Source organism: Salvelinus namaycush, unplaced genomic scaffold (assembly GCF_016432855.1).
Source record: "Salvelinus namaycush isolate Seneca unplaced genomic scaffold, SaNama_1.0 Scaffold2081, whole genome shotgun sequence".
In the NCBI taxonomy this organism is placed as follows: domain Eukaryota; kingdom Metazoa; phylum Chordata; class Actinopteri; order Salmoniformes; family Salmonidae; genus Salvelinus; species Salvelinus namaycush.
In genome coordinates, this window is record NW_024058877.1 from 1 (window position 1) to 17,434 (window position 17,434).

Consider the following 17,434-nt stretch of genomic DNA (forward strand, 5'->3'; position numbering starts at 1 on the left):
ACCCCCTAGATACATCACTTCTAAAAATAGCTCCTCTTGTCATATCCAGTCTATCCATTTTAACATTAAAATCCCCAACTACAATACAGTTTCCCTCACACCATTTCCCTATTTCTAAAATAAATCTTTGCGCTCTATTTCAGTATTAGGCGCATAAATATTTATAATTCTAAAAACCATACTCATATATTCAAAATCTACAATTAAAATCCTCCCATTATTATCATTATATATCTGTTTCACATTATCCACCACATCCCTCCTCAATAAAATAGCAACCCCACTTGAATTCCCTCTGCCGTTGTTTACATAAATAAAATCCCTCCATATTTTTTTAACTTCTAAAACACATACATTATCCCAGTGCGTCTCTTGAATACATAAAATATCTGACTTCTTCATTTTTATTATTCTATTAAATTTTCCCATTGTCCTCAATCCATTTGCATTTATTGACATTATATTTACCATTCTAATAAATAATAAAATGATAAAATATAATTTCATTTTCCTCTACCTGTTATCCATTTTCTTTCCTCTTCCACCCTTTCTCTCCCCCTCTTCCCGCCGCTTTCCTCTTCCTGTATCCTTCCCTCGTTCTTTCAATCTTTTCTCCATTCTCCGTATCTGATATCTCTTCCAAGTCCATGTTTTCCAGCCAACTCACCCTCTTGACATCCACATCCGTTGTACTCCCCGTATTCATCTCCGCTTCTTGTATAGTCGTTGTGCTCCCCGTGCTCATCACCGTCTCTGGTATTGTCATCAACTCCATAACCCCCTCCATTTCTTCACCCCCCGAGCTACTTGTTAGTGCTGTGCCTTCCCCCAAAACCTGTGAGTCCCCCGTGCTTCCCCCCATTCCACTCCCCCCCTCCTCCTGAAAACTCCCTCTTCTTACTTCTGAGTCCATACTGCTCCCAATTTCATTTATCTTCTGGTCCTTCTTCCTTCTTCCTTCCTCCGTCTCTCCACCCTCCACCACGTCCTCTCCTCCATCTTCTTCTCCTTCTTTCGACAATACAACTGCTTCCTCGAATAGTGTTTGACTCCCCTCTCCAGCCCTAACCTCTCCACAGTTGCACTCCGCCACTCTCTTTCTGCATCCACCACAAAAATTCCTTTCCTTCTCTCCATCACATTCCCTCGCATAGTGTCCTTGATTGCCACACTTAAAACACTTAAATTCCGGGCAGTCTTTAACTATGTGCCCGGGTTGAATACACATACGACACACTCTGACCTGTTTGTCATGGATGACTCTGAAATATTCTGCTCCCTCCAACGTCTCAATTCTTGTAGAATAAGGTAATGATGTCACTTTTTCTGTGAACTTGACCTTGCAGAAACGTGTCCCGTCAACCACCTCTGTTCCTGGCCAAACTCTCCTCCTTATCTCCGAGACAGCCGCCACTCCCCAGCTACTCAGCTTGCCCAGTATCACACCGTCTTCTACATATACTGGGAGATTCATGAACGACACCACCACTTCCTTCACATTAATATCTCTCGCCAGAATCTTTGTATCCTTTATTCTTAATCCATCCATTAGACGTTCTTTTCCTTTTTCATTTCTCATCGTAATTTCGTACTTCTTCTCCCCTTTCATTCGGCATCCCACCACCTCTCCACACACCTCCTTAATTGCTCTTAGTAGTTCCATTGTCGTCACCTTGTCTTCTCCTTCCAACTCAATTGCCACCGTGTATTCCTTGCCATATTTAATTTCTTCTTTATCTTCATTTTTCTTCCGTTGCGCCTTTTCGTTGTCTTTGTCCATTCCGTTTGTCTTTTCCATGTTGTCCGTCATAGTAAAAAAATGAATCCAAAAAACTCTCCCCCAAGCAGAAAAACTGCAAGGGGGAAGACTAACCAAACTTAAAACTATTCAACTGTAGAAAATAATAAATTATATTGCAAAAACCAATTAATTAACAAAAATAGCTCTCGAGCAAACACTCTCCAGCAAACACTCACTCACAGCTCAGACACTCGCACCTGTCGTCACTTCTCCAATCAGGAAATGCGCATTCAGGCTGGTATGGCCATAAGCGAAGGTACATCTCTTGGTACACCATATAAAGTCAAAGTGAGTCTGATAAACAGACATTGCATTCTCACCAATTAGATAAGCAGCTTGAACTTTGGCTCACTCAAAAAGTGGAAGAAATTACATATACTGTAGCCATCACTTTTTAGCACAGATAGTTGGATGAAATACAAACAAACCTTGCTAACATTTCAAAGCGAGGGCACATATTTCAGCCTTGTGGGAAAAAACGGACAAATACAATGACTTCTGACAAATACATCATCAGCAACAGTTTCCCATGCAGCTATCCTACTAGCCACAATAAATACACAAAAGCTCTGGATGTTGAAAACCTATTGCATTGTTCTGTGCTAAGGAGGAACGCATGTATGGACAATTTCATATTGGAAGCGCATGACACATCATGACCGGGGGGGGGTTAGAGTGGCTTCTCAACTATCTCTTGATTGAAGTACCAGCGTGGCATAAATACAATGCTGCATTTCGCAACATAATGTTTCGACAAAATGCCAACAATGTTTTGCTACAAACAAATGTTTCCACCTTTCGATTGGTCCACCAAGTCTCTTTCACAACTGACTTCAAAGATCTCCATAAGCACAGTCAGTTGACTCAAGTCATCCCTAAGCCTGCCGCCAAGCAAAGGTTTATCATTAACAAAGACATCAGGATAAAGCGCAAACGACCACTACCATAAATTATGCAATCGAGATTCCCACATTTGAAAAAAAATTATGCAATCGAGATTCCCACATTTGGAAAATTCGCAAGGGGTCAGCACAGCCAGAGTGCAATGGCTGAGTTCCACACTGGGTGAACCACCTTCTTGATCACGGTATCTCTTCTGCTTAGTGGAGGAAAAGTCTCTCCAGTGCCAACATTTTCCGCTAACGGTAACCACTTTGTGTTCTGATAATATCGTATCACATCGACCTGCGTTAAATGCCGTTTAGGAATGCACTTGCACACAGAGTGGTGAAAAAGTAGTTTATTTTGTTTACTAGATTATATCAGTGAACCACTAGATTCCCATCATGCAACACTGTCGAAAAAATCACCAATTACTTTTTAATATCTTAACCTATCTGATATCACAAATGTTTGCGATATGACGAAATACAATCACATTCAGACACACACACACACACAGAGACAAATGCATGAAACCAATTGATTTATTATCGATAACATCTCACATTCTCTTGTGCTTTTGATTTACTCCATAAAAGAAGGGTTGTAATTCCAACATGGAAAACACAGGGCCATCAGACACCAGTCCAGTTCCACTCCTCACCAGCATTATTTCCTTTGATCATTTGAACAGGGCGAGGGAGCACAAAGCACACACAAGCTGCATTCAGTAACAATATTCTTATTTGTCTTATAAATAAAAGGCAGTTGCTCCCTGACAACACAAGGAACTTTGATGGTATTAAAAGGGCAGGGGAGACTAGCCCATAGACGCTGCATTTAGTCAATTCAGCATCAAATGCTTACTACAAGGCAGACTTCTGACTTCTGACAAATACATCATCAGCAACAGTTTCCCATGCAGCTATCCTACTAGCCACAATAAATACACAAAAGCTCTGGATGTTGAAAACCTATTGCATTGTTCTGTGCTAAGGAGGAACGCATGTATGGACAATTTCATATTGGAAGCGCATGACACATCATGACCGGGGGGGGGTTAGAGTGGCTTCTCAACTATCTCTTGATTGAAGTACCAGCGTGGCATAAATACAATGCTGCATTTCGCAACATAATGTTTCGACAAAATGCCAACAATGTTTTGCTACAAACAAATGTTTCCACCTTTCGATTGGTCCACCAAGTCTCTTTCACAACTGACTTCTAAGATCTCCATAAGCACAGTCAGTTGACTCAAGTCATCCCTAAGCCTGCCGCCAAGCAAAGGTTTATCATTAACAAAGACATCAGGATAAAGCGCAAACGACCACTACCATAAATTATGCAATCGAGATTCCCACATTTGAAAAAAAATTATGCAATCGAGATTCCCACATTTGAAAAATTCACAAGGGGTCAGCACAGCCAGAGTGCAATGGCTGAGCACCACACTGGGTGAACCACCTTCTTGATCACGGTATCTCTTCTGCTTAGTGGAGGAAAAGTCTCTCCAGTGCCAACATTTTCCGCTAACGGTAACCACTTTGTGTTCTGATAATATCGTATCACATCGACCTGCGTTAAATGCCGTTTAGGAATGCACTTGCACACAGAGTGGTGAAAAAGTAGTTTATTTTGTTTACTAGATTATATCAGTGAACCACTAGATTCCCATCATGCAACACTGTCGAAAAAATCACCAATTACTTTTTAATATCTTAACCTATCTGATATCACAAATGTTTGCGATATGACGAAATACAATCACATTCAGACACACACACACACACAGAGACAAATGCATGAAACCAATTGATTTATTATCGATAACATCTCACATTCTCTTGTGCTTTTGATTTACTCCATAAAAGAAGGGTTGTAATTCCAACATGGAAAACACAGGGCCATCAGACACCAGTCCAGTTCCACTCCTCACCAGCATTATTTCCTTTGATCATTTGAACAGGGCGAGGGAGCACAAAGCACACACAAGCTGCATTCAGTAACAATATTCTTATTTGTCTTATAAATAAAAGGCAGTTGCTCCCTGACAACACAAGGAACTTTGATGGTATTAAAAGGGCAGGGGAGACTAGCCCATAGACGCTGCATTTAGTCAATTCAGCATCAAATGCTTACTACAAGGCAGTGTTGCTGATGAAATAATGCCACACCCCCTAGTGGACAAAAGGCTTACAGCACCTGGTATTCCCAGGCGGTCTCCCATCCAAGTACTAACCAGGCCCGACCCTGCTTAGCTTCCGAGATCAGACGAGACCGGGCATATTCAGGCTGGTATGGCCATAAGCGAAGGTACATCTCTTGGTACACCATATAAAGTCAAAGTGAGTCTGATAAACAGACATTGCATTCTCACCAATTAGATAAGCAGCTTGAACTTTGGCTCACTCAAAAAGTGGAAGAAATTACATATACTGTAGCCATCACTTTTTAGCACAGATAGTTGGATGAAATACAAACAAACCTTGCTAACATTTCAAAGCGAGGGCACATATTTCAGCCTTGTGGGAAAAAACGGACAAATACAATGACTTCTGACAAATACATCATCAGCAACAGTTTCCCATGCAGCTATCCTACTAGCCACAATAAATACACAAAAGCTCTGGATGTTGAAAACCTATTGCATTGTTCTGTGCTAAGGAGGAACGCATGTATGGACAATTTCATATTGGAAGCGCATGACACATCATGACCGGGGGGGGGTTAGAGTGGCTTCTCAACTATCTCTTGATTGAAGTACCAGCGTGGCATAAATACAATGCTGCATTTCGCAACATAATGTTTCGACAAAATGCCAACAATGTTTTGCTACAAACAAATGTTTCCACCTTTCGATTGGTCCACCAAGTCTCTTTCACAACTGACTTCTAAGATCTCCATAAGCACAGTCAGTTGACTCAAGTCATCCCTAAGCCTGCCGCCAAGCAAAGGTTTATCATTAACAAAGACATCAGGATAAAGCGCAAACGACCACTACCATAAATTATGCAATCGAGATTCCCACATTTGAAAAAAAATTATGCAATCGAGATTCCCACATTTGAAAAATTCACAAGGGGTCAGCACAGCCAGAGTGCAATGGCTGAGCACCACACTGGGTGAACCACCTTCTTGATCACGGTATCTCTTCTGCTTAGTGGAGGAAAAGTCTCTCCAGTGCCAACATTTTCCGCTAACGGTAACCACTTTGTGTTCTGATAATATCGTATCACATCGACCTGCGTTAAATGCCGTTTAGGAATGCACTTGCACACAGAGTGGTGAAAAAGTAGTTTATTTTGTTTACTAGATTATATCAGTGAACCACTAGATTCCCATCATGCAACACTGTCGAAAAAATCACCAATTACTTTTTAATATCTTAACCTATCTGATATCACAAATGTTTGCGATATGACGAAATACAATCACATTCAGACACACACACACACACAGAGACAAATGCATGAAACCAATTGATTTATTATCGATAACATCTCACATTCTCTTGTGCTTTTGATTTACTCCATAAAAGAAGGGTTGTAATTCCAACATGGAAAACACAGGGCCATCAGACACCAGTCCAGTTCCACTCCTCACCAGCATTATTTCCTTTGATCATTTGAACAGGGCGAGGGAGCACAAAGCACACACAAGCTGCATTCAGTAACAATATTCTTATTTGTCTTATAAATAAAAGGCAGTTGCTCCCTGACAACACAAGGAACTTTGATTGTATTAAAAGGGCAGGGGAGACTAGCCCATAGACGCTGCATTTAGTCAATTCAGCATCAAATGCTTACTACAAGGCAGTGTTGCTGATGAAATAATGCCACACCCCCTAGTGGACAAAAGGCTTACAGCACCTGGTATTCCCAGGCGGTCTCCCATCCAAGTACTAACCAGGCCCGACCCTGCTTAGCTTCCGAGATCAGACGAGACCGGGCATATTCAGGCTGGTATGGCCATAAGCGAAGGTACATCTCTTGGTACACCATATAAAGTCAAAGTGAGTCTGATAAACAGACATTGCATTCTCACCAATTAGATAAGCAGCTTGAACTTTGGCTCACTCAAAAAGTGGAAGAAATTACATATACTGTAGCCATCACTTTTTAGCACAGATAGTTGGATGAAATACAAACAAACCTTGCTAACATTTCAAAGCGAGGGCACATATTTCAGCCTTGTGGGAAAAAACGGACAAATACAATGACTTCTGACAAATACATCATCAGCAACAGTTTCCCATGCAGCTATCCTACTAGCCACAATAAATACACAAAAGCTCTGGATGTTGAAAACCTATTGCATTGTTCTGTGCTAAGGAGGAACGCATGTATGGACAATTTCATATTGGAAGCGCATGACACATCATGACCGGGGGGGGGTTAGAGTGGCTTCTCAACTATCTCTTGATTGAAGTACCAGCGTGGCATAAATACAATGCTGCATTTCGCAACATAATGTTTCGACAAAATGCCAACAATGTTTTGCTACAAACAAATGTTTCCACCTTTCGATTGGTCCACCAAGTCTCTTTCACAACTGACTTCTAAGATCTCCATAAGCACAGTCAGTTGACTCAAGTCATCCCTAAGCCTGCCGCCAAGCAAAGGTTTATCATTAACAAAGACATCAGGATAAAGCGCAAACGACCACTACCATAAATTATGCAATCGAGATTCCCACATTTGAAAAAAAATTATGCAATCGAGATTCCCACATTTGAAAAATTCACAAGGGGTCAGCACAGCCAGAGTGCAATGGCTGAGCACCACACTGGGTGAACCACCTTCTTGATCACGGTATCTCTTCTGCTTAGTGGAGGAAAAGTCTCTCCAGTGCCAACATTTTCCGCTAACGGTAACCACTTTGTGTTCTGATAATATCGTATCACATCGACCTGCGTTAAATGCCGTTTAGGAATGCACTTGCACACAGAGTGGTGAAAAAGTAGTTTATTTTGTTTACTAGATTATATCAGTGAACCACTAGATTCCCATCATGCAACACTGTCGAAAAAATCACCAATTACTTTTTAATATCTTAACCTATCTGATATCACAAATGTTTGCGATATGACGAAATACAATCACATTCAGACACACACACACACACAGAGACAAATGCATGAAACCAATTGATTTATTATCGATAACATCTCACATTCTCTTGTGCTTTTGATTTACTCCATAAAAGAAGGGTTGTAATTCCAACATGGAAAACACAGGGCCATCAGACACCAGTCCAGTTCCACTCCTCACCAGCATTATTTCCTTTGATCATTTGAACAGGGCGAGGGAGCACAAAGCACACACAAGCTGCATTCAGTAACAATATTCTTATTTGTCTTATAAATAAAAGGCAGTTGCTCCCTGACAACACAAGGAACTTTGATCGTATTAAAAGGGCAGGGGAGACTAGCCCATAGACGCTGCATTTAGTCAATTCAGCATCAAATGCTTACTACAAGGCAGTGTTGCTGATGAAATAATGCCACACCCCCTAGTGGACAAAAGGCTTACAGCACCTGGTATTCCCAGGCGGTCTCCCATCCAAGTACTAACCAGGCCCGACCCTGCTTAGCTTCCGAGATCAGACGAGACCGGGCATATTCAGGCTGGTATGGCCATAAGCGAAGGTACATCTCTTGGTACACCATATAAAGTCAAAGTGAGTCTGATAAACAGACATTGCATTCTCACCAATTAGATAAGCAGCTTGAACTTTGGCTCACTCAAAAAGTGGAAGAAATTACATATACTGTAGCCATCACTTTTTAGCACAGATAGTTGGATGAAATACAAACAAACCTTGCTAACATTTCAAAGCGAGGGCACATATTTCAGCCTTGTGGGAAAAAACGGACAAATACAATGACTTCTGACAAATACATCATCAGCAACAGTTTCCCATGCAGCTATCCTACTAGCCACAATAAATACACAAAAGCTCTGGATGTTGAAAACCTATTGCATTGTTCTGTGCTAAGGAGGAACGCATGTATGGACAATTTCATATTGGAAGCGCATGACACATCATGACCGGGGGGGGGTTAGAGTGGCTTCTCAACTATCTCTTGATTGAAGTACCAGCGTGGCATAAATACAATGCTGCATTTCGCAACATAATGTTTCGACAAAATGCCAACAATGTTTTGCTACAAACAAATGTTTCCACCTTTCGATTGGTCCACCAAGTCTCTTTCACAACTGACTTCTAAGATCTCCATAAGCACAGTCAGTTGACTCAAGTCATCCCTAAGCCTGCCGCCAAGCAAAGGTTTATCATTAACAAAGACATCAGGATAAAGCGCAAACGACCACTACCATAAATTATGCAATCGAGATTCCCACATTTGAAAAAAAATTATGCAATCGAGATTCCCACATTTGAAAAATTCACAAGGGGTCAGCACAGCCAGAGTGCAATGGCTGAGCACCACACTGGGTGAACCACCTTCTTGATCATGGTATCTCTTCTGCTTAGTGGAGGAAAAGTCTCTCCAGTGCCAACATTTTCCGCTAACGGTAACCACTTTGTGTTCTGATAATATCGTATCACATCGACCTGCGTTAAATGCCGTTTAGGAATGCACTTGCACACAGAGTGGTGAAAAAGTAGTTTATTTTGTTTACTAGATTATATCAGTGAACCACTAGATTCCCATCATGCAACACTGTCGAAAAAATCACCAATTACTTTTTAATATCTTAACCTATCTGATATCACAAATGTTTGCGATATGACGAAATACAATCACATTCAGACACACACACACACACAGAGACAAATGCATGAAACCAATTGATTTATTATCGATAACATCTCACATTCTCTTGTGCTTTTGATTTACTCCATAAAAGAAGGGTTGTAATTCCAACATGGAAAACACAGGGCCATCAGACACCAGTACAGTTCCACTCCTCACCAGCATTATTTCCTTTGATCATTTGAACAGGGCGAGGGAGCACAAAGCACACACAAGCTGCATTCAGTAACAATATTCTTATTTGTCTTATAAATAAAAGGCAGTTGCTCCCTGACAACACAAGGAACTTTGATGGTATTAAAAGGGCAGGGGAGACTAGCCCATAGACGCTGCATTTAGTCAATTCAGCATCAAATGCTTACTACAAGGCAGTGTTGCTGATGAAATAATGCCACACCCCCTAGTGGACAAAAGGCTTACAGCACCTGGTATTCCCAGGCGGTCTCCCATCCAAGTACTAACCAGGCCCGACCCTGCTTAGCTTCCGAGATCAGACGAGACCGGGCATATTCAGGCTGGTATGGCCGTAAGCGAAGGTACATCTCTTGGTACACCATATAAAGTCAAAGTGAGTCTGATAAACAGACATTGCATTCTCACCAATTAGATAAGCAGCTTGAACTTTGGCTCACTCAAAAAGTGGAAGAAATTACATATACTGTAGCCATCACTTTTTAGCACAGATAGTTGGATGAAATACAAACAAACCTTGCTAACATTTCAAAGCGAGGGCACATATTTCAGCCTTGTGGGAAAAAACGGACAAATACAATGACTTCTGACAAATACATCATCAGCAACAGTTTCCCATGCAGCTATCCTACTAGCCACAATAAATACACAAAAGCTCTGGATGTTGAAAACCTATTGCATTGTTCTGTGCTAAGGAGGAACGCATGTATGGACAATTTCATATTGGAAGCGCATGACACATCATGACCGGGGGGGGGGTTAGAGTGGCTTCTCAACTATCTCTTGATTGAAGTACCAGCGTGGCATAAATACAATGCTGCATTTCGCAACATAATGTTTCGACAAAATGCCAACAATGTTTTGCTACAAACAAATGTTTCCACCTTTCGATTGGTCCACCAAGTCTCTTTCACAACTGACTTCTAAGATCTCCATAAGCACATCAGTTGACTCAAGTCATCCCTAAGCCTGCCGCCAAGCAAAGGTTTATCATTAACAAAGACATCAGGATAAAGCGCAAACGACCACTACCATAAATTATGCAATCGAGATTCCCACATTTGAAAAAAAATTATGCAATCGAGATTCCCACATTTGAAAAATTCACAAGGGGTCAGCACAGCCAGAGTGCAATGGCTGAGCACCACACTGGGTGAACCACCTTCTTGATCACAGTATCTTTTCTGCTTAGTGGAGGAAAAGTCTCTCCAGTGCCAACATTTTCCGCTAACGGTAACCACTTTGTGTTCTGATAATATCGTATCACATCGACCTGCGTTAAATGCCGTTTAGGAATGCACTTGCACACAGAGTGGTGAAAAAGTAGTTTATTTTGTTTACTAGATTATATCAGTGAACCACTAGATTCCCATCATGCAACACTGTCGAAAAAATCACCAATTACTTTTTAATATCTTAACCTATCTGATATCACAAATGTTTGCGATATGACGAAATACAATCACATTCAGACACACACACACACACAGAGACAAATGCATGAAACCAATTGATTTATTATCGATAACATCTCACATTCTCTTGTGCTTTTGATTTACTCCATAAAAGAAGGGTTGTAATTCCAACATGGAAAACACAGGGCCATCAGACACCAGTCCAGTTCCACTCCTCACCAGCATTATTTCCTTTGATCATTTGAACAGGGCGAGGGAGCACAAAGCACACACAAGCTGCATTCAGTAACAATATTCTTATTTGTCTTATAAATAAAAGGCAGTTGCTCCCTGACAACACAAGGAACTTTGATGGTATTAAAAGGGCAGGGGAGACTAGCCCATAGACGCTGCATTTAGTCAATTCAGCATCAAATGCTTACTACAAGGCAGTGTTGCTGATGAAATAATGCCACACCCCCTAGTGGACAAAAGGCTTACAGCACCTGGTATTCCCAGGCGGTCTCCCATCCAAGTACTAACCAGGCCCGACCCTGCTTAGCTTCCGAGATCAGACGAGACCGGGCATATTCAGGCTGGTATGGCCGTAAGCGAAGGTACATGTCTTGGTACACCATATAAAGTCAAAGTGAGTCTGATAAACAGACATTGCATTCTCACCAATTAGATAAGCAGCTTGAACTTTGGCTCACTCAAAAAGTGGAAGAAATTACATATACTGTAGCCATCACTTTTTAGCACAGATAGTTGGATGAAATACAAACAAACCTTGCTAACATTTCAAAGCGAGGGCACATATTTCAGCCTTGTGGGAAAAAACGGACAAATACAATGACTTCTGACAAATACATCATCAGCAACAGTTTCCCATGCAGCTATCCTACTAGCCACAATAAATACACAAAAGCTCTGGATGTTGAAAACCTATTGCATTGTTCTGTGCTAAGGAGGAACGCATGTATGGACAATTTCATATTGTAAGGGAAGTCCCCCCTCAATTGTACAAAATAACATGGCAACTTATTGGCACCGAGCGGACCATATACACGATGGGATTGTGTGGGATTTCACATTACATCCGGCGCTGTTTCGTCCAAAGTTGATGACAAATGCCATATTGTAAATGAGCTGTGTAACACCCCAAAAATCCTATAGTGGGCGAGTGTGTTCCATCTTAATTTTTCATAGGCTTACTGTAACGCAAGTCAAGACCCAAGAGTCATATTTTGAAATTTTGAAATTTTGAAAGTTTTGGCAAAAACTTATCACCCCCTTAAAAAAGTGCTTTCTGGACCGTTTTTCGAAATTCTTTCGATTTTTATGTCAATTACACATGTGTAAGAACTGTATGAAAATACTTTTGTCAAATTTTATTAACATAATTTTTTTTACATTTTTATTTGGACTTAAGGAATATGTTTTGTGCATTTGGAATGTGATTTCTTAGGAAGTCAAAAGTCAAAAGTAAAAAATGTCAAAAATTTGGAAAAAACGTATCACCCCCTTTAAAAAAGTGCTTTCTGGACCGTTTTTCGAAATTCTTTCGATTTTTATGTCAATTACACATGTATAAGAACTGTATGAAAATACTTTAGTCACATTTTACTGTCATCATTTTTTATAAATGTTTACTTGTACTTAAGGAATATGTTTTATGCATTTGGAATGTGATTTCATAGGAAGTCAAAAGTCAAAAGTTACAAGTCAAAAATGTTAAAAATGTGGAAAAAACGTATATTCCATTTAAAAAAGTGCTTTCTGGACCGTTTTTTGAAATTCTTTCGATTTTTACGTCAATTACACATATATAAGAACTGTATGAAAATACTTTAGTCACATTTTACTATCATAATTTTTTATAAATGTTTACTTGTACTTAAGGAATATGTTTTGTGCATTTGCAATCTGATTTAATACGAAGTCAAAAATGTGAATAAATTAGAAAAAACGTATCACCCCCCAAACCTCCATAAATCACTCAGGCCAGCACCCATTGATTTGGGGCCGTAGTATAGTGCTCCCATGGACGTCTGGATGACACCTAAAAGCATTTAAAACCGTTTTGAAAAATGACGCCTGGTAACCCAAAACATGAAACATAGAATATTTTTTGACTTTGTTTGGAAACCTCCATAAATCATTCACGTACCCCATTGACTCGAGAAGAAAAAGCGTAAAATATTTTCCAGAAAAAAAACATTGAATATTTTCTGAGTTTTTGTGAAAACCTCCATAAATCACTCAGGCCAGCCCCCATTGATTTTTGGCCGTAGAATAGTGCTCCCAGAGCGGGTATGGAGGTCTGGATGCCCCTAAACGCAATTTCAACCATCTTGAAACATGGCACCTGGTAACCCCAAAAAAATACCAGGTGCACGAACAGTTTGGACTTGTGTGTGTGTGTGTGAGCTTTTCTTTGACATCTGTTTAGAGAAATGACTGATTTACACTTCATGAGGGTTGCCTAATCACACACTTAAAGTTTTGGAAAGATCTGACTTTTTTAACCCTTTGAAACAGCACCTATGACCCCATTTTAAGGCACTTCCGGTTGGCACAGGAAGCTATAAGTAAATACCTATCCTGATCGGGGTATGCTTTTACAGAATCCTGAGTTTTAAGTCTATACGTTAAGAACTGACTGATTTACACAGGGTTGAATGCACTATATATCACAAACTGCTGGTTGGGTATGGCAAAACCCTTTTAGGGTGATTTTATCACTTCCGGTTGCTCCAGGAAGCTTAGAATCAACACAGGTAGACCTCATAGTGGCTTGATGGATTGTCATTGAAGACAGGTTCATAAGACATTCATAACCCACATAGGGTTTATTTAAAGAATGCACGTTACATTTGCATATGATTCAACAGTGAAAAACACCACATCATATTGCAAACATAACACACTGTTGAATCATATTGCAAACACACACTGTTATATTTGCAATATGATGTGTTGAATCATATTGCAAACATAACACACACTGTTACGTTTGCAATATGATGTGTTGGATCATATTGCAAACATAACACACACTGTTACATTTGCAATATGATGTGTTGAATCATATTGCAAACATAACACACACTGTTACGTTTGCAATATGATGTGTTGAATCATATTGCAAACATAACACACACTGTTACATTTGCAATATGATGTGTTGAATCATATTGCAAATCTAACGTGCATTTGCAATATGATGTGATGTTGAATCATATTGCAAATGTAATGTACATTCTCTTAAATACTTTAGAAATGCAAAAGTCAACGTCCTGATGACCTCAGGATGGCCGGGCAGTGATAGTGGTTCCTCTCCATCGCTCGTTGTGTTAAATTACATCATGTCGCTTTTTGTGATGGTACCCCCCCGTTGAAACATATTGCAAATGTACAAAAGTCAAGTAGCAAGTCGGTGTCCATCAGTCAATTAGATATATTCAGACACCAAACTGATACCATCTGACACCAAACTCACTTTTACCAACTCCTTTAGAAGCCAACTATCACATATTTCAGAGCAGGCCCAAAATTCACAGCGCCTTCCATTTAAACCATAATAAAACAAATAATACGTAGTTATGTTCTAGCTGCGGGTCCAATATTCACATTATGTTTAGCCCTATGTGAGGCGACCTGGAATCCCAAGTTTTGGCTCGATAGGTCATTCGGTGCCCGAGCAAAACCCTAATTGGTGCTGAAAATCCACTTTTTTCCATGCCTTGCTACGGGGTGCTTGAATGAGCAATCGGACAGAATCGTTGAGGTCCGTCTCTATGGGCCGAGCCGGTTTCAATGCACCTAGTCTTGAGACTCTGGGACTTTTCTAAATGTCGCCAGTTTCGTTGAGCTCAAAATGAATTGAAAACATTGCAAATACACGAGGCTGTTTATCGGTCTGAGAACCTTCTAGAGCCACATAACTCACCGTGCACAATCGACCTGAGGTCTAGAACAGGTTTGTAAAGTTTCAGAACTCTAGGTCTGACGGTTCTTTAAAAGTTGGAACAAAACTAACTACTACAGGCACTGTCTGCCTCTTAGCCCCTCAGTGTGTCCCTCCATCATTTCTGTGTGGGTGTGTTTTTTTTTTTTTTTTTAATCTGATGGGATGAATGACTGATTTACAGTTCAGGAGGGTTGTCTATTCACATATATGAAGTTTTGGAAAGATTTGACATTTTATCCCTTTGAAACAGCCCATTTGACACCAATTAAGGCACTTCCGGTTTGCACAGGAAGCTAAAAGTAAACACTTATCATCACTGGAGTATGCTTTTACAGAATCCTGAGTTTTATGTCTGTATGTTAAAAATTGACTGATTTACATAGGGTTGAATGCACTATTTCTCTCAAACTGCAGGTTGGGTATGGCAAACACTTTTAGGGTGATTTAACCACTTCCGGTTGTTCCAGGAAGCTTAGAATCGACACAGGTAGACCTCATGGTGGCCTGATGGACTGACATCAAAGACAGGTTCATAAGACATTCATAACCCACATAGGCTTCAGGTTGAATTTAGAGGAGCAGTCAATGTATTCCTATGGGGCGAAATGTCATTGTAAAATGTTTGATGTAAACGCCTTCTTTTAACTGTGAAGGGTTAATGCCACAAGGTCAAGGTTAGGCTTGCACAAATCGGGAGGACCTTAGGATTGTTCCTGAGGTGAAATTGTGCTTCTAACCTTAACGGTTCTCTCTCTGTCTCCCAAAAGCAAATAAAATTGACATTGAGGTCAAAAGGTCATTCGTGTCCGTTCTCTTGTAACGGTCGCTGCGCTCAGACCGAGCGAGCTACGGTCAAGCAGGGCATCCCGTTGAACTCGGCACGGCCTGGAGAATATGGCGATGTCATTTTAGTGGTGATTTCAGAATGCTATTTTGGTGCATTCATGGAAGGCGCTGTGAATTTTGGGCCTGCTCTGAAATATGTGATAGTTGGCTTCTAAAGGAGTTGTAAAAAGTGAGTTTGGAGTCAGATGGTATCAGTTTGGTGTCTGAAAATATCCAATTGACTGATGGACACTTGCTAGTTGACTTTTGTTGACACTTGCTAGTTGACTTGCTAGTCGACTTTTGTACATTTGCAATATGTTTCAACGGGGAGGTACCATGAGGAAAAAGCGACATGATGAAATTTCACGCAACGAGCGTTGGAGAGGAACCACTATCACTGCCCGGCCATCCTGAGGTCATCAGGACGTTGACTTTTGTATTTCTAAAGTATTTAAAGAATGCACGTTACATTTGCAATATGATTCAACATCACATCATATTGCAAATGTAACGTGCATTTGCAATATGATGTGATGTTGAATCATATTGCAAATGTAACGTACATTCTCTTAAATACTTTAGAAATGCAAAAGTCAACGGTCTGATGACCTCAGGATGGCCGGGCAGTGATAGTGGTTCCTCTCCATCGCTCGTTTCGTGAAATTTCATCATGTCGCTTTTTCCTCATGGTACCTCCCCGTTGAAACATATTGCAAATGTACAAAAGTCAACGAGCAAGTCAGTGTCCATCAGTCAAATAGATATTTTCAGACACCAAACTGATACCATCTGACTCCAAACTCACTTTTTCCAACTCCTTTAGAAGCCAACTATAACATATTTCAGAGCAGGCCCAAAATTCACAGCGCCTTCTATTTAAACCATAATAAAACAAATAATACGTAGTTATGTTCTAGCTGCGGGTCCAGTTCACACATTATGTTTAGCCCTATGTGAAGCGACCTCGAATCCCAAGTTTCGGCTCGATAGGTCATTCGGTGCCCGAGCAAAACCCTAATTGGTGCTGAAATGCCACTTTTTTCATTGCCTTGCTACGGGGTCCTTGAATGAGCAATCAAACAGGCTCGTTGGGGTCTGTCTCTATGGGCCGAGCCGGTTTCAACGCACCTAGTCTTGAGACTCTGGGACTTTTCTAAATGTCGTCCGTTTCGTTGAGGTCAAAATGAATTGAAAACATGGCAAATACACGATGCTTTTTATCGATCCGAGAACCTTCTAGAGCCATATAATTCACAGTGCACAATCGACCTGAGGTCTAGAACAGGTTTGTAAATTTTCAGAACTCTAGGTCTGACGGTTCTTTAAAAGTTGGAACAAAAGTAACTACTGCAGGCACTGTCTGCCTCTTAGCCCCTCAGTGTGTCCCTCCATCATTTCTGTGTCGGTGTGTATTTTTTATTTTTGAAATCTGATGGGATGAAGGACTGATTTACAGTTCATGAGGGTTGTCTATTCACATATATGAAGTTTTGGAAAGATTTGACATTTTTAACCCTTCGAAACAGCCCATTTGACACCAGTTATGGCACTTCCGGTTGTCACAGGAAGCTATAAATAAACACATA

The 17,434-nt window shown here is 40.5% G+C and overlaps 11 non-coding genes across 11 annotated transcripts; all 11 read right to left on the reverse strand.

Annotated features, from left to right (window-relative positions):
- Positions 1-2,750: 2,750 nt before the first annotated feature.
- On the reverse strand, positions 2,751-2,908 carry LOC120038086. Its single transcript, XR_005474949.1, has one exon. It is a non-coding gene; the product is annotated as a U1 spliceosomal RNA (small nuclear RNA).
- Positions 2,909-4,022: 1,114 nt separating this feature from the next.
- Positions 4,023-4,180, reverse strand: LOC120038088. The gene has a single exon (XR_005474951.1). It is a non-coding gene; the product is annotated as a U1 spliceosomal RNA (small nuclear RNA).
- A 693-nt stretch (positions 4,181-4,873) lies between these two features.
- LOC120038082 lies at positions 4,874-4,992 on the reverse strand. Its single transcript, XR_005474945.1, has one exon. It is a non-coding gene; the product is annotated as a 5S ribosomal RNA (ribosomal RNA).
- Positions 4,993-5,689: 697 nt separating this feature from the next.
- LOC120038090 lies at positions 5,690-5,847 on the reverse strand. The gene has a single exon (XR_005474952.1). It is a non-coding gene; the product is annotated as a U1 spliceosomal RNA (small nuclear RNA).
- A 693-nt stretch (positions 5,848-6,540) lies between these two features.
- Positions 6,541-6,659, reverse strand: LOC120038083. Its single transcript, XR_005474946.1, has one exon. It is a non-coding gene; the product is annotated as a 5S ribosomal RNA (ribosomal RNA).
- Positions 6,660-7,356: 697 nt separating this feature from the next.
- Positions 7,357-7,514, reverse strand: LOC120038091. Its single transcript, XR_005474953.1, has one exon. It is a non-coding gene; the product is annotated as a U1 spliceosomal RNA (small nuclear RNA).
- A 693-nt stretch (positions 7,515-8,207) lies between these two features.
- On the reverse strand, positions 8,208-8,326 carry LOC120038084. The gene has a single exon (XR_005474947.1). It is a non-coding gene; the product is annotated as a 5S ribosomal RNA (ribosomal RNA).
- A 697-nt stretch (positions 8,327-9,023) lies between these two features.
- On the reverse strand, positions 9,024-9,181 carry LOC120038087. The gene has a single exon (XR_005474950.1). It is a non-coding gene; the product is annotated as a U1 spliceosomal RNA (small nuclear RNA).
- Positions 9,182-9,874: 693 nt separating this feature from the next.
- LOC120038078 lies at positions 9,875-9,993 on the reverse strand. Its single transcript, XR_005474941.1, has one exon. It is a non-coding gene; the product is annotated as a 5S ribosomal RNA (ribosomal RNA).
- A 697-nt stretch (positions 9,994-10,690) lies between these two features.
- Positions 10,691-10,848, reverse strand: LOC120038100. Its single transcript, XR_005474958.1, has one exon. It is a non-coding gene; the product is annotated as a U1 spliceosomal RNA (small nuclear RNA).
- Positions 10,849-11,541: 693 nt separating this feature from the next.
- On the reverse strand, positions 11,542-11,660 carry LOC120038079. The gene has a single exon (XR_005474942.1). It is a non-coding gene; the product is annotated as a 5S ribosomal RNA (ribosomal RNA).
- Between the last annotated feature and the right edge of the window lie 5,774 nt (positions 11,661-17,434).